Here is a 15,004-nt window from a genome sequence, read left to right as displayed (position 1 = left end):
ATTCTCAATTGAATGAGCTTTCGTTAATGCTGACTTTTGTATTCATTAGCCCAATTCATATTATTAGTTTAATTCAAAACAATATCCACAAAATTACTTATAGGGGTAATCTAAGTATATTTTTTTGAATTGATGAGATTTATCTAATTTCGTGTATTAAACTAATAATTTTTAAAAAAACTTTATTTTTATATATGAAAAGATTTTATACAGATAGTTAATTTTATATTGTCATATTAGTAAAAAACTAAAAATGATTAATTTTATGCATTAAAATTAAACTTTTTAATTATAAAATAAAATGTATTCGTATTTTATTTAATAATAAAAATAGTATGATCAATACATGAAACAAAATGAATGTGCAAATTTTATTTTGTTTTGTTTGTTAAATCATGTTGTGAGAAGAATAATTTGAATATAACACGAATAATTAATTAATTATTCTTATGTACTCAGCTAAGAAACATGAACCGATAGTTGTCACCCTTGGGATTTGTCCACGTGCAGTGTATATATAGATGTATACCAAATACAATTACCTCCAAAGATTCAAGATAATGAAATTAAACGTAGTTGCAGGTTTCTCTGTCGGATATCTAACAACAATAGTAATATATAAAGAATTTAATTTTAATATATTGTCAATCTAATTAATATATATATATATAATTACATAATATTATATTAATAAAAATAATTATTTTTATATTAATTATGTAAATTATTATTAAAAAATTATTATAATTATATAATTATATAAAATATTTTATATTGTGAATGTACCAAAATTAAATTTGTATACAAATAGGTAATATATACCTAGGCATATATCGATTTGGCGTCCAAGAGTGAAGAATCTTGGAATAAGCCAAAACCTCATTAGGTAGCTGATGACATCCTTAATCAAATACCAAAAGACAATCTTGAAAATGATGAGGTTTTTGCAAAATTTTAAAAAACAGATCAATTATTTAACCATTTTAATTATTAGTTTATTAATTTAACTAATTTAATCATAATATAATTAAAATAATTATTTTATAATAAAATAATAAATAAACAACTAATTAATAAATAAATTTATAACAAATGCTAATTATTATATATAAATACATTTAATTAACACAGTATATAAAACAAATGCCAATAAATTACAATTAAAATTAATATTAGTAGACAAATATAATTTTTATAATGTTCTCTCTGAGAAAAAATTAAAATGGTTACACATCCAATAAAAAATACAGGAAAAAGAAGTAGTAGGCTCGTAGCAGAGAAAAAACAGAAAGAGAGAATAAACTACAATTATTCAATAATAAATAATAAAATTATACAAGATAAAAATAGATTTTTAGATATATCCTCACACTTTACACTCACACCTTTTATATACACTGATTAAGATGGGTAAACATTAATTTCTAAAATCAGAAATTTAACACCTATTGAGAACTAACATATTTAACTAATTTTGATTTTTTTTATTAATTAAGCTTTGATCAGGTTCTTTTCACTTTTATTTCTACACTTTTCAACCTTAACTCTTCCAGTTACATGTACAGACTCTTTAACAACAAATGACCATTTAATTGAGTGATACATAATGGAGTTTGAACAGTAATAAATAGAGTCATCATCAAACAGTGACAAAACAAAGCTAATCAACCAAAAATGAATTTGAGCACTGAGCAGAGCAACTATTACCTTTGCTAAGTGAGGCAGTGAGCAAAGTTTGAGGAAGAGCAGTTGAGTGCGACAGATGACGGCAACCTAGCGATGACCACGACGATGGTGACCTGGCGATGACCACAACGACGGACCACGGGTGAAGAGTGGTAGAATAGGGCCCGTGGACGCTGATGATTGGCGAATCTAGGGAGGGGTTGGAGGCTTTGAGAATGATGAGACGAACGATGATGGGTTTGAGGCTACGAGGGACAAGCATGATGGACGACTCGATAGACGACGAGGGACGGCGGGCAAAGTGCGACTGAACAGTATACGGGGTTGGAGCACAACGACTTGACGAGCACGATGAAGAAGCTGGATACTGGCGAATGAGGAGAGGGGTTGGAGCACGACGAACAGACGAAGATCTTGAGTACGGTAGTGGGTGGCGGCAGTGAGAAGAACCGCAGCGATGGTGGCGGTAGATGAGGCTGGCGTTTCCTTTGAGGGAGGTGTTCTTCAGTTTTGAGAAACTAAGAAGGAAAAGTATATGGAACCAAGAGATGATCAGTCAAAAATTAAACAACTCAATTAATTATAATTAATTTCTTTTATTAAATTATAATTTAAATAATTGACATTAATGATTTGTTTGAAAAATTAGGTTTTGTAAAACAACCCCCATAATCCTGTATTCTTCTCTCCCACATCGCGATAACGCTCTGCGATGGTGTCCCGCCCCACTGGAACTACTCTCGCCATCGTCGTCCCTCGGGAGTGCCATCTTCCCTCGTGATTTACACCGCCGTCAAACACCGCAGCGCCTCCCTCGCGATTCGCAGCCGTCACCACCGCAGACCCGTTTTTGTCGCGATTCGCAGCGCCGCCAACCACCACAGCCTCCTCGTCGCGATTTGTCACCACCACACCACCGTTCTCGTCGTGATTCGCACCACCGCTACCACCGCCGCAGCCCTCCCCCTCACGATTTGCAGATTGTATGTTCCTCTGAAGCGTCTAAAGCTGAATAGTCCTTGATCATCAACGCAATGGCTATGAGACAACCACTCTTGTTTAAGACAAAGTAACCTTTTTATTTCTTCATTAACATCACCTTCTGCATTCACCAAATGGGAATTCTCCCTGCTCATAAACAATTTCTAGAATCCCCAAAGCATTATGCCATCTACTGAAGGGTGTGCCATGGCTTTTCTCATCATAACTTCCAAATCATCAGCTTTAACATACTCATTTCTTGAAGAAACATCAAGCTCAGTGAACCATGTTGGTAAACCAAGAGTCCCTAATTTTTTAAGTGCAGAACAAACAATAGAACCCACAGGACTATCTATGTGTCCTTGAATTCCAATTCCACCAACTGGTGCACTTTGGTGTTGCAAATCAAGAATCTGTTGAATGTATTTCCCTGGTGTTGATCTTGAACATGTTTGCTAATTGGTGTGCTGTCTTGAACATGTTTGCTCTTATGTCTCTACCAAGCTTGTCTTGATAAAATGAACCATGCAGCATTTCATTGTTAAATTCAAGAGGCTGCTTAACTAATTTTGGACCGCTTTCATCAAATCGTCTTTGTTCAGTGATTTGATCCACTGCTGAACTGTGCCTTCTACTTCCCAAAAGATGCAGTGGCCGCGGGTTTTTATCTTATTCTTGAGGCATAAGTCTAACATTTCATCAGCATCTTTGTAGTTGATATTCCCTTATTATGGTTCTGTCCAATACCACTTCAACTCATTTCCAAACACAGCCCAGTTAAACAAATGTGATAATGTTACCTTTTGAGACACTTTTGATATATTTTGAGATTTTTCTTGAGTTATAGTTGTGAATTTTTATAATATTTTAAGAATTGGATGTATTTTATTTTGGTTCTATTTAGTATCTTTCTTCTTGTAGGCAACTTGAATGTTTATGCAAAAATTTACATCACATGACGTCACATGTTTCTTTTGTTAAACAAATAGATGTTTTTTTTTTATACTAAATGGATGATTCTTCTTGTATTACTTTTGGTCATAATGAATTCCTATATCTACAACATTGTAAATTGTATGGATAAGTTGAATGAATATTATGATTCATTTCATTACATCTTAGCATGATAACAATTTTATAGTTATTTATGTGGGATAAGCTTTTTTTATTTTTCATTCACATGGCTTCTATTAAAATAACATCTATTTAGTATGAAAAAAGAAAATCTTGATGCTTGACAGAAGTAACATTTACTAAGAAAGTCCTTCTTAATTTTGCAACCTCCACCCAAATAATATTATAATTTTGTATTTATTGTTTGAACATCTTAAATTTCTTAGCCAGAAAGTCCTTCTTAGTTTTGAAATTATCATCCAAATCAAGAAAATAAAAACCAAAAGATTAACTGAAATCAGAAGAAAAAAGAAATGATTTCTTGATGCTATACTTGGCTTCTAGTATCTAAATAAAAGAGTTTTCTTTATTCTTCATCTTTCCTCTTAAACTCAATGAAAATACAATCAGAAGAAAACATAAGAAAAATTCCATACTTTCAAGAACTTCTCACCTTGTGAATTAAAGAAAAACACTCTATTTGGGACTAGATAACTGAGACATGGTTGGACATGCAACATGTCAGAATAATGAGAATATGGCATGCATATCCATATACATAGTATTTATTAATTTATTTACGTCAAGCTGTATGCAACAAATGAATATCCATCTATGTCTATTATATATTAACTATAAAAATGCTCATAAGTCACAATTGAATCAATAAGTACAACATGTGTTCAATTACTTCAAAGTTAATTTTCATCTTAAATGATGATTCATTTCAAAGAATCATCCATTTAGTATAAAAAGAAACATTCATTTGTTTAACAAAAAAAAAAAAAACATCGGACGTAGATTTTGGGACATTGTGCTCGGCTCTTCACGATCCCCCTGGAAAGTGAAAGCAAAACAAAGCAATTACGGTCAAGGTGTATGCAACAAATAATAGCCATCTATGGCTATTATATATTAACTATAAAAATGCTCATAAGTCACAACAATTGAATCAATAAGTACAACATGCGTTGAATTACTTCAAAGTTAATTTCCACCTTAAATGATGATTCATTTCAAAGAATAATCAATTTAGTATAAAAAGAAACATTCATTTGTTTAACAAAAGAACCATCCAATCTATAATTAAAAAAAAAAATCCAATCTCAGATAAAAGAACCATACAGTTGTCCAACTAGATAATCATCTCATAGCTACCAATAGATCAAGTTAAAATTCCAACAAATCTGTCCAAAAAATTACTTTTTGATGCTACAATGTTAAATGGCCACATTCAAACCAAGTTATAACTAACTTTTTTTTCCAAAACTCCCAAACCATAAGGAAGAACATCAGCTACTGAATACAACAGAAATCCAGCATGACACACAGAATCAGTAACATGAAAAATTAATTTCAAATCATACACTCAAATATCTAAAATTATTTAACAAAAACGTCCAGTAATTTAACAAAATCAAAGAACATCTCATATGAACACCATTCCTAGTATCTAAACCCTAGAACAGATCAGAAACATCTAATCTCTAACAATTACAATTACAATATCCAACCCAGATAAAAGCAACATCCAATCTCTAATAATTGCAACATCCAATCATAATTTCAACAACATTCGATTTCTAATTACAGCAATTCAACAGCATATAGCAAATTAGCAAAATTAAATCAAATTGATTACCACCGCAGTTCCTGAATCCTAGCACAGATTAGTAACATTTACTGTCAAACGAAACCATACCCATCCATTTACCTGTTACAGTTGCCTGAGGAGGTTGTAGAGCAGCAGCAAGCGACGGAACTGGAGGAGACGGGTCCTGCTGACCTTCACGCGGAGGCGTTGAATGGTGCACGATGCGGAGCTTCGACCGAGCCAACAGTGAAGACGAACCCGCAACAGCAAGTTCGAATAGGGTCAGACTCGCATCCGATGGTGCTGATGTGGAGCTCCGCGGACTACACGGTGCAAACAGTGGTTGTTGAAGACGCTGGGTGCGAGGTCGGGAGAGTGATGCGCCACCGTTGGGAGATACGCTGGGTGGGGGATATGCCACCGTTGGGGATGCTTGCCGACGGGATTGAGGTGGGAGGTGATAAGCTCTGGTCGTAAGAGGCAGTGGGGTGAAACGGAGAATTTTGAAAAACTAGGGTAAATGCTAGGTAATTAGAGTCGCGTCGCTTTGGTACCGTGTGCAGAGGCGCGATGGGCGGAGAGGCTAGGAACGGCGTCGCAGCGTCCGAAGAAGAGAGGGAAGAGGGTTGCGCGATGTTCCGGAGGCGTGGCGCGGGTGTAGATGATTTTCAAACTTCTGTGTGGTAAAACGGTGAAAGCAAATGTAGGGTTTTTGGGGAGGGTGATTCTAGTTTATCCTGTGTCAATTTTGGGATGGTGCTGAATTGATTTGGGCTTTCGGGTTCCAGTCCAGAGACATTTGGCTGGTTTTTGGCTGATATGATCTTGGTTCCCTAGCATTATTGAACTGAGAATGATAAGGGAGAAGAGTTCGACCAAACCTATGTTTCAATTTTTTTTTTTAAAATAACAAAACGACGTCGGAATTTAAAAAACTAGCCGGGTATTGGTGCAGTTTAACCGGCCGAGCGATTTTTTCATTTAACGGTTTTATTTACTAAACTGAATCGTAATTGCCTCCGATTTTTGGTTAAACCAGTCCGACTGATTGATTCGGTCCGATTTTCATAACCATGGGTTTTTGGCATGCCTTTTATGCATTAGCTAATTATGCATATTATTATAATTAGATTTTAGTTTTTTTAGGCATAAATAATATAAAATATTTTATAAAGTCATTCAATAATATATTATCCATGTTCTTTGAATTGTTAAACATATAGAGTGAAAAAATAGTTATTTTTTTAAATAGTAATATATAATTTAATATACATGTAAAAAACTTTTAAACTAATAGTATATGTAATGTTCTCTTAAGAATATGTGCCTATTAGGGTGAGTTGTGCTCTGTTAGGGTTTAGTGTAAAAATCTTAATTTTTCATCTCTTAACATATTGTGAGACTTGGTCTTGACCTTTGCAATCAAACGCACCCAGAGATCATACATGGCTACTAGTAATGTTAGTGCTACACAAAATTTGGATTTTCTTGGAGAAGAAGAGGAAGAGATTGTGGTTCTTGAAGCGAAAGATGTAAAAGAAGGGATTGAAGGTTGCACTAAAAGTCTTGTAGGACGGTTAATGGTAGATAGGGATTTCAGTGAAGGCACCATGGAGAGAGCATTTAGCGCTATCTGAAACCACCCAGGGGGCTAAGGGTGAAGATGCATGAAAGGAAACAGATGTGATCAGAGTGGAAAGAGGATCACCCTGGCTGTTTAAGCAAATATGATACATCTTAAGCGGTAGAACCCTCCCATGAAGATAGAAGATGAAGACTACTCCCAAATACCAATTTGGATTCAATTGTGGAGAATGCCTGAGTTTAGTAAAACAAAAACAGCAGCAAGGAGAATAAGACAGTGACTGGTGAGGTACTAGAAGTTGATGCTTTTATGATAATAGGCATGGAAGATAAGATAATGAAGGTAAGGGTTAATTTGGACGTGATTAAAACACTGAGACAAACAATTAAGATTTCCAGTCCTGATAAATCAGTGTTTGAGATTAGGCATAAGTATAAGAAGTTAGGGGTTTGCTGCAGTTTTTGTGGGCATATAGGGCATGAAACCAGAAATTGTTCTTTTTACTAGGAAGTTTCAGCGATTAATCTAGAGGTGGAGGAGAAGTGGAGCAAGGAGATGAAGTCAGACCAGTTAGAATGGAGAGTAGATGATCAAAGAGAAAATTCAATTCCTAACCAACAGAAAAAAGAAGCGGGATTCCAAGAAACCAACCAGAAACCCACATCTATAAGCTTAATAAAGAGTTTCTCTCAACTCTCATTTACTGAAACAACTTGCATTTCAAATTTCCATCATAGAATAGACCTAAATCCACAACACATAAATTCAACCACCTTAAACAAACACACACGCATCCCAACCATAACAGCTACAAACAGCCAGCAATATACATCATCACATAAACTTAACACATTCATGTCCACATCAACCTAAAACCCTAGCCAACAACATGCAATTACACTCATATTTGACAAACACATTCATAACACACACCTATTATCATCAAATAACCCAACCCATTATGACAAAAACTTATTAAACCTTACAATTAATAATCCAAAAGTAAGAGACAATAGAGGAGATGAAAGAAGGTTGGAATTGGGGAAGCTAAAAAATTTTCATATCGGTAATAAAAAGAAGGAATTTATAAGGAGTAGTAAAAAACAAAAAATAAAACACCTAGCAAGGAAGGCGGAAACAAATGGGACCATCAAATTATTAGAACTAAAATAAGCACAAGGCAGAGGGGGGAGGAGATAAATGTAGAAGGAAAACAATTGTCAATGGAGAGTAATGCTGAAGGGCTTTTGGATGTCATCCCGCAAGAGGAACCCCAAAATTTATGAAGATGCTCAGGTGAAATTGCCAGAGTTTGGAAAAAACTCCTGGTAGTTCACAACATCAAAGGGATTAAGAGTTACCATTCTCTCGATGTGGTATTTTTAAGCGAGACAAAACACAAAATCTCGTTTGTTGAGAGACAAGTAAGGAGTTGTGGCTATCCGAAAACCTTTTGTGTTAATCCAAATGACAATGCAGGAGGATTAGCACTATTTTGGAAGGAAGGAATGCGGTTGGAAGTCAAGCAAAGTGCTGAGTTCTTCATACACTTCACCATTGAGGATCCAGAAAGGACAATCAATTGGAAAATGTTGGGAGTGCACCTCTACAGCAATGATAATACTCGTATGACGCAATACATAGACTTACTAGAGGAGATTGGACATATGGGTGATCGATATTTGGTTGTAGGAGATTTTAATGCAATTATGGCAAGACATGAGAAGGAGGGAGGAAGAGATAGGTCAGTCGAATCGATGCAGAATTTTCATAATTTTATCAATCGAAGAAGGCTGGTGGATATAGGTTACGTTGGAGAGAAGTTCACTTAGTGTAATAGGAATTATGGGAAGAGAGTAATTAGAGAGAGAATTGATAGAGCCTTTCTTTCTCTAGAATTACGGAAGGAGTATCCTTTGGCTACCAAAGAACATTTGAAAGATATCGGCTCAGATCATAAACCAATTCTTCTGAAAACTAATTCAGCAACTCAAAAACAAAAAAGCGATTCAGATTTCAAGAGAGGTGATGTGGGAAAGAGAAAGTGGATAACATTGTTCCAGAAGTGTGGAAGCTCAGCATCAATGGCTCATCTATGTTTCAACTATTTCAAAAGTTAAAAATTTGCATATTTGAAATAGTGAAGTGGCAGTTAAGGGCTGGAAACTCAAGGAGACATATGGCAAGATTTGAAGATAAACTAGCAGAGCTTAAAGGAAAACCAGCAGAGGCAGATAAAATTGAAATTATGCAGTCGGAAGAAGAACTCAGCAATGCTAGCATGATGGAAGAAAGATTCTGAAAAGAAAAATCAAGAATAAATTGGCCAAAATGGAGAGATCAAAATACAAGATTCTTTCACTCAAATAATTAAGCCATGAATAGGAGGAATAAAATTTGAAAGTTTGAAGATGAGAATGGAAATTGGTGTACAACACCAGAGGAAATCGGTGGTCGGGCACAAAAATTTTTTGAAGACTTATTTACTACCAGCAACTCTCAAGACCCAGCATTGATGCTAGAGGACATTAGAAGGAAAGTATCTTCTGATCTTAACCGGAACCTTATAAAACCAATGGAGAAGAGTAAATTAAAAAAAAATGTTTTTCCATTAACCTAGGAGCTACACCTGGGGACGATGGATTTACAGCAAAATTTTTTTAGTTCTATTAGGGAGTCATTAAGGAAGATGTCTATTGGGCTGTTAAGAGTTTTTTTGGAGGTGAATGCATTCTAAAGAGCTTTAACCATACGGAGATATGCATAATCCCAAAACTTTCGAATGCATAGTTATGAATCAAATTCGACCTATTAGCCTTAGCACAGTATTTTACAAGGTGATATCAAAAATCCTAATGCACAGGTTATAGCCCCTCATGAACAGAATCATAAGTGATAACCAAAGCACTTTTATCTGGAGAAGGCTAATAAGTGATAACATATTGGTGGCCTATGAATGCATGCATTTTCTGAAGACTAAAACTTATGGAGGAACAGATATGGCCTTGAAACTAGACATGAACAAGGCCTATGACAAGGTGGAATAGAGGTTTGTGTGGTTTATGATGGAGAAGCTTGGATTTTGTCAGAGGTGGATAGAGTGAGTTATGGAGTGTGCCACTATAGTTTCTTATTCTGTTATTGTGGATAATGTTCTTACGGGTTTTTTCAAACCTAGTAGAGGGTTCCATCAAGGAGATCCCCTTTTCCCTTATTTTTGTCTTATATGTGCGGAAGGCCTATCCTTTTTGCTCCACAAAGGAGAATAGAATAACCTATTTTAGGAGTTTCGGCTGAACAATAGGTGTCCTATTATTAATCATCTCTTATTTGCTGACGACTCTCTATTATTTTGTAAGGCAAATCCCCAGAGCTGTGGTAATCTGCTCAATATCCTGCAACAATATAGCTCTATAAGCACGCAAATAGTTAACTTGAGTAATTCGGCTGCCTTTTAAGTAGAAACACCCCTCAGACTATTAAAGAAGAGTTGGCTGCATTACTAAGAGTCCCTAATATAGGAGCACATGACAGATACTTAGGACTCCCTTCCACTATCAATATATTCAAAACTCAGATATTTGCTTTTTTGAAAGATAAAGTTTCTAAGAATCTATAGGGTTGGAAACGCTCATTATTGTCAACAAGTGGTAGAGAAGTATTGATCAAAGTAGTAGGAACAACAATATTTATATATACGTTAAGCTGCTTTAGATTGCCCGAAACGCTGCTAGATGACCTACACAGAATGATGATGCAGTTTTGGTAGGGATAGAGATAGAGTGAGCAAAGAAACAAAGGAACATGGAGGAATGGGTTTCAAAGATCTTAAGGCCTTCAACTTAGCAATGTTAGCAAAAAAGGGATGGTGATTGTTGACTAGACCTAACACTCTATTTTAGAAGATATTTAAAAACAGATTTTTACTATTTTAGACTAACCTATTTTCTACAAGCTAAATTTAGTATGAGACTGTCTTAGGCCTAGCAAAGCTTTCTGGAAGGGAGGAAGGTCATGGAATAGGGAACAAAATGGAAGATCACAAGGGAAAGCATGGTAAAAATCAAAGATAATCCATGGCTCGAGAATTTACCTCCATTCAGATAGGATGTAGAGGAATGCAGTAAGAAGAATTTAACTTATATCTGGCTACTCATTGATTCTTTAGGCAATTGAAATACCGAATTAATTCAAGAAAACTTTAGTATAAATATTGCACAACAAATCTGTCAAATGAAAATTGAACAGGGAGAAAACTCAGTAATATGAAATAACCATAACTCAGGTGACTACACAGTTAACACAGGTTATGAAATAGCTTACAAATTTGTTCATCCACCAATTGAAGAACTAAATGAGAGATTTAGAGAAAAGAAGGTATGGAGGAGCATTTGGGATTTGAGAAGTCAATAAAAAATTAAGGCGTTCATCTGGAAGTTTGTACATGAGGGTCTGACAGTAAAGGCGAATCTCCACACCCGAATAGCACAGGTCAGCAACATATGCCCAAGATGCTTGTTGGCACCATAAACCCATCTCCACACCATGGTGTTTTGTCCGGAAGTACAGAGTATCTGGGATGCTTCTTCAATGGCGAGTGCGATACTGAGAGACTCGAGCCTTCAACAATGGTAATGGTGGAAAAAAATGATTGAATACCTACAGTAGATAGGAAAAATGAGGAATCACATGGCAAAAGCTAGCTACCTCCTACAGAAAATTTGGTTGGCAAGAAATTTACTAGTTTTTTAGGATAGAAGATAAGAATGTGAGGAAGTTTTAACTCAAGCGTTGAATTTGGTTGAGGAATTTGAAAGACATGGAGCTTATGGCCGTCGAAGATGAAGCAAAAGGGGAAAGATCGTGTTCACTTTACCTTTTACCTGAAGTCCCTTTTAGATAATTGTATTATGGATATTTTTGGGAGCCCCCTTTTTTATTTTCGTTTTGCACTTGGGTACTGTAATCAGAATCTATTTATGATTGCAATAATAGTAATGTCTTTGGAAAAAAAAATAATAGTGTATGTATCAAAATTAAATTTCTCTAATTCTTGCTTTTTCTAAAAGTGAAACTTGTCAATAAAAGAGACAATTCATCATCTAAAGTTAAGTTAGAGATTTGAAGTACAAAAGTAGTAAATTTCTTTACGTAATCACTAGTTGTGTTTTTGTACCATCTCTTCTATTCATTTAAAAAGGAGATTTCAACAACCTCTTTATCAAAAAAGAGTAACGAACTCACCTCCAAAGATGGAACTACTCAAAAGGCAGTTGTTAACTCCACCTCTATACTTATAAATACCATTCGAATTTCAATCTACTAAAAAACTTGCCTAAAATCCTTGCTGCTAACTTAAACATCAAAGTCCCTTACAAATACCACCCCTATCTCCTCACAAGGAATTCGACGACTTCATTCCTATAGGAGAAGACGTCAGATCTTTCACCTAAAGGTGTCTGGATCTCACGTTTAAATCCAAATCACCCTGATTCTAAGTAAGCTTCGAAAAAGTAGGTATTCTAGTTTTAATAAAATTAGATTCTTGTTGGATATCATATGTTTTGTCATTCAAAGTGTTGTAAGAAAAGTATAAATTAAAATGCGAGAAATATTATAGGTACAAGTTTTTTTTTTTTTGTGAATTAAGACCACTAAATTGAACCATAAAATTTGAGTGAGTAGGTGAATGAAAGTGATGAGAATAATTTTTTTTCATGTTAAATCAACTTAGTTAACATTACTCAAATATCATGTTAATGAAATGTTAACTTTTTATTTTTATGTAATAAATTTATTATAATTAAAAATTAGGAATAGAAAAAAAATTCATATTTATACTAATTTAGTATTATAATATTTTTATATGCTACTTTTAGTAATAACTGTTATCTAATTGCATCTCCGATAATTGAGTTCGTTCCAATTATATTCATTATATCAATATTTATCTCTATTTTTACTATTTTTAGTATTATAATTTTTATTTTTTTCGAACTTAATTATAGTCGTGACATTATATTCTCTTTCAAGACAACTATTTATCGAGTTAAGTCCCACTTTGATCCTTGAGATTGATGAGTTGTACTGATTTACTCCCTGATTTTTCAATTGCTATAATTTGGTTCTCCAGATTTAAAAAAGTGCACCAATATAGTCACTCATCAATACCGTTAATGAGATAGCTCAAATCTTACCATGTTAGACATATTAAAACAACATTGTATACGTTTTGTCGCTAAAAGAGCACTAAATGATGTTATTTCAGAGTTTGAACAATATTAAAAGGGAAGAATATAACGTTTTAGTATTGTTCAAACCCTCAAACGACGTTATTTAGTGCCTTCTTTAGCGTCAAAACGCATACCACGTCGTTTTAATATGTCTAGCGTGACAAGGCTTGAACTACGCCACTAACGATATTAAGTTTTGGCGACAGAAGATACCCGAAGGATTACATTGGTGCACTTTTTTTAATCTGGAGGACCAAATTGTGGCAATTGAAAAATCAGGGACCAAATCAGTGCAACTCGCCAATCTTATAGACTAAAATGGGATTTAACTCCAACTTTATCCTCAAAGTTGTGAAAAGAAACAAATTAAATTTTATTTTTTTAAGCAAAATAAATTTTAATTACTGTATAAACAAAACTTGAATATATTGTATTAAATATATTTTCTTTTATATTTTGGGTATATATTAAAAAATATATATATTGTATTAACCTCATATTTCTTTTTTTTTTTGGGGACATTGTATTAACCCAATATAAATGTTGCCTTCTGTTCATACCCTGGCCCAATGATAAGGCCCAGGTCTAAACGAAAGGCCCAATCCAAAGGATTGAGCCTCGCCCTACACCGACCTTCGCCCTACGAAGTCGGTCCCTACCACGACTTGCTCTAAAGAAGTCGGGACGAAGATTAGCTGGCAGATAAACACCCATTTAAATGAGTAACTACCTCTAAAATCTCTCTACCCACTTCCTGGAGCCATATCTCAACCTCCCTAAGATAAAGGGACGGTTATCCACCATAAATAACGGAACTACACCAACGGTGGTTATGGGTTCACCACTATAAATACACTGACACTTCTCAGGTATCTCAGAAGTCCCAATACTCTCTAGACCTGCTTACCCCCTTGCTGACTTAGGCATCGGAGTGTCTTTACAGGTACCACCCCCCATTCACTCGTATTCACAAGTCGGACGGAGGCCCTGAAGACGCGAATCTGCCCGAAGGCTTCCCTCCATGGACGATTGGGCCAACCCAGCGAGTCTAGTCCAATAATCTCCGGTTACCCCATCGTAACATTGGCGCCGTTGCCGGAGACCCGTGAGATCAGCCAGTAATGGCAGATGTATCCCCTGAAGATGGTCATGTGGCGTCGGATTCTGAACAAGAGAATCTGGATACCGGAAACAACGACGCAGACCTGACCCTCCACCAGGAAACCAACGACCAACACAGGGAAGGAACCTCCGGATTTAAAAATCCGAAGACAAATTCCTCGGAGGGGCGTGAATCAAAAAAGGATGGACCACCCCACGCAAATGAACTAATGGGGCTAGTCCATGTCCACCAAAGTCGCTTGGAACAGCTGGAACAGGAGCGGGAGCGACAAAGGGAGACAGAAAAGCACCTAAGAGGGGAGATGGATCGACGAAAAGAGTTAGAGGAAAAACTCTTAAGAATAGAATCTTCTCTGAAAAGTCGGAACTCCCGTGGCGACCGAGAAGAGTCGCCCCTGGGAGGAGAAGATCCGTTCAGTGAGGACATCATGAGGGCAAAAGTTCCAAGAAACTTCAAAAGCCCTAATATGAACCTCTATGACGGAACCACTGATCCGAAGCATCACCTAAGCAATTTCAAAATTCTTGAAAATTCTTGATGAGGTTCTCCATCCAAAAGGATAAAGTAAAACATGCACCGAGCCACCTGGGAATAAAGCAGGAGGTCGGAGAACCTTTGCGGGACTATATGGAAAGGTTCAATAAAGCATGTTTAGAGATTCAGGACCTGCCCACCGAAGCTGTCATCAT

Source organism: Arachis ipaensis, chromosome B5 (genome assembly GCF_059453495.1).
Source record: "Arachis ipaensis isolate K30076 ecotype BB chromosome B5, ASM5945349v1, whole genome shotgun sequence".
In the NCBI taxonomy this organism is placed as follows: domain Eukaryota; kingdom Viridiplantae; phylum Streptophyta; class Magnoliopsida; order Fabales; family Fabaceae; genus Arachis; species Arachis ipaensis.
The sequence above is the reverse complement of the archived record's forward strand: the minus strand, read 5'-3'. Positions refer to the sequence as shown.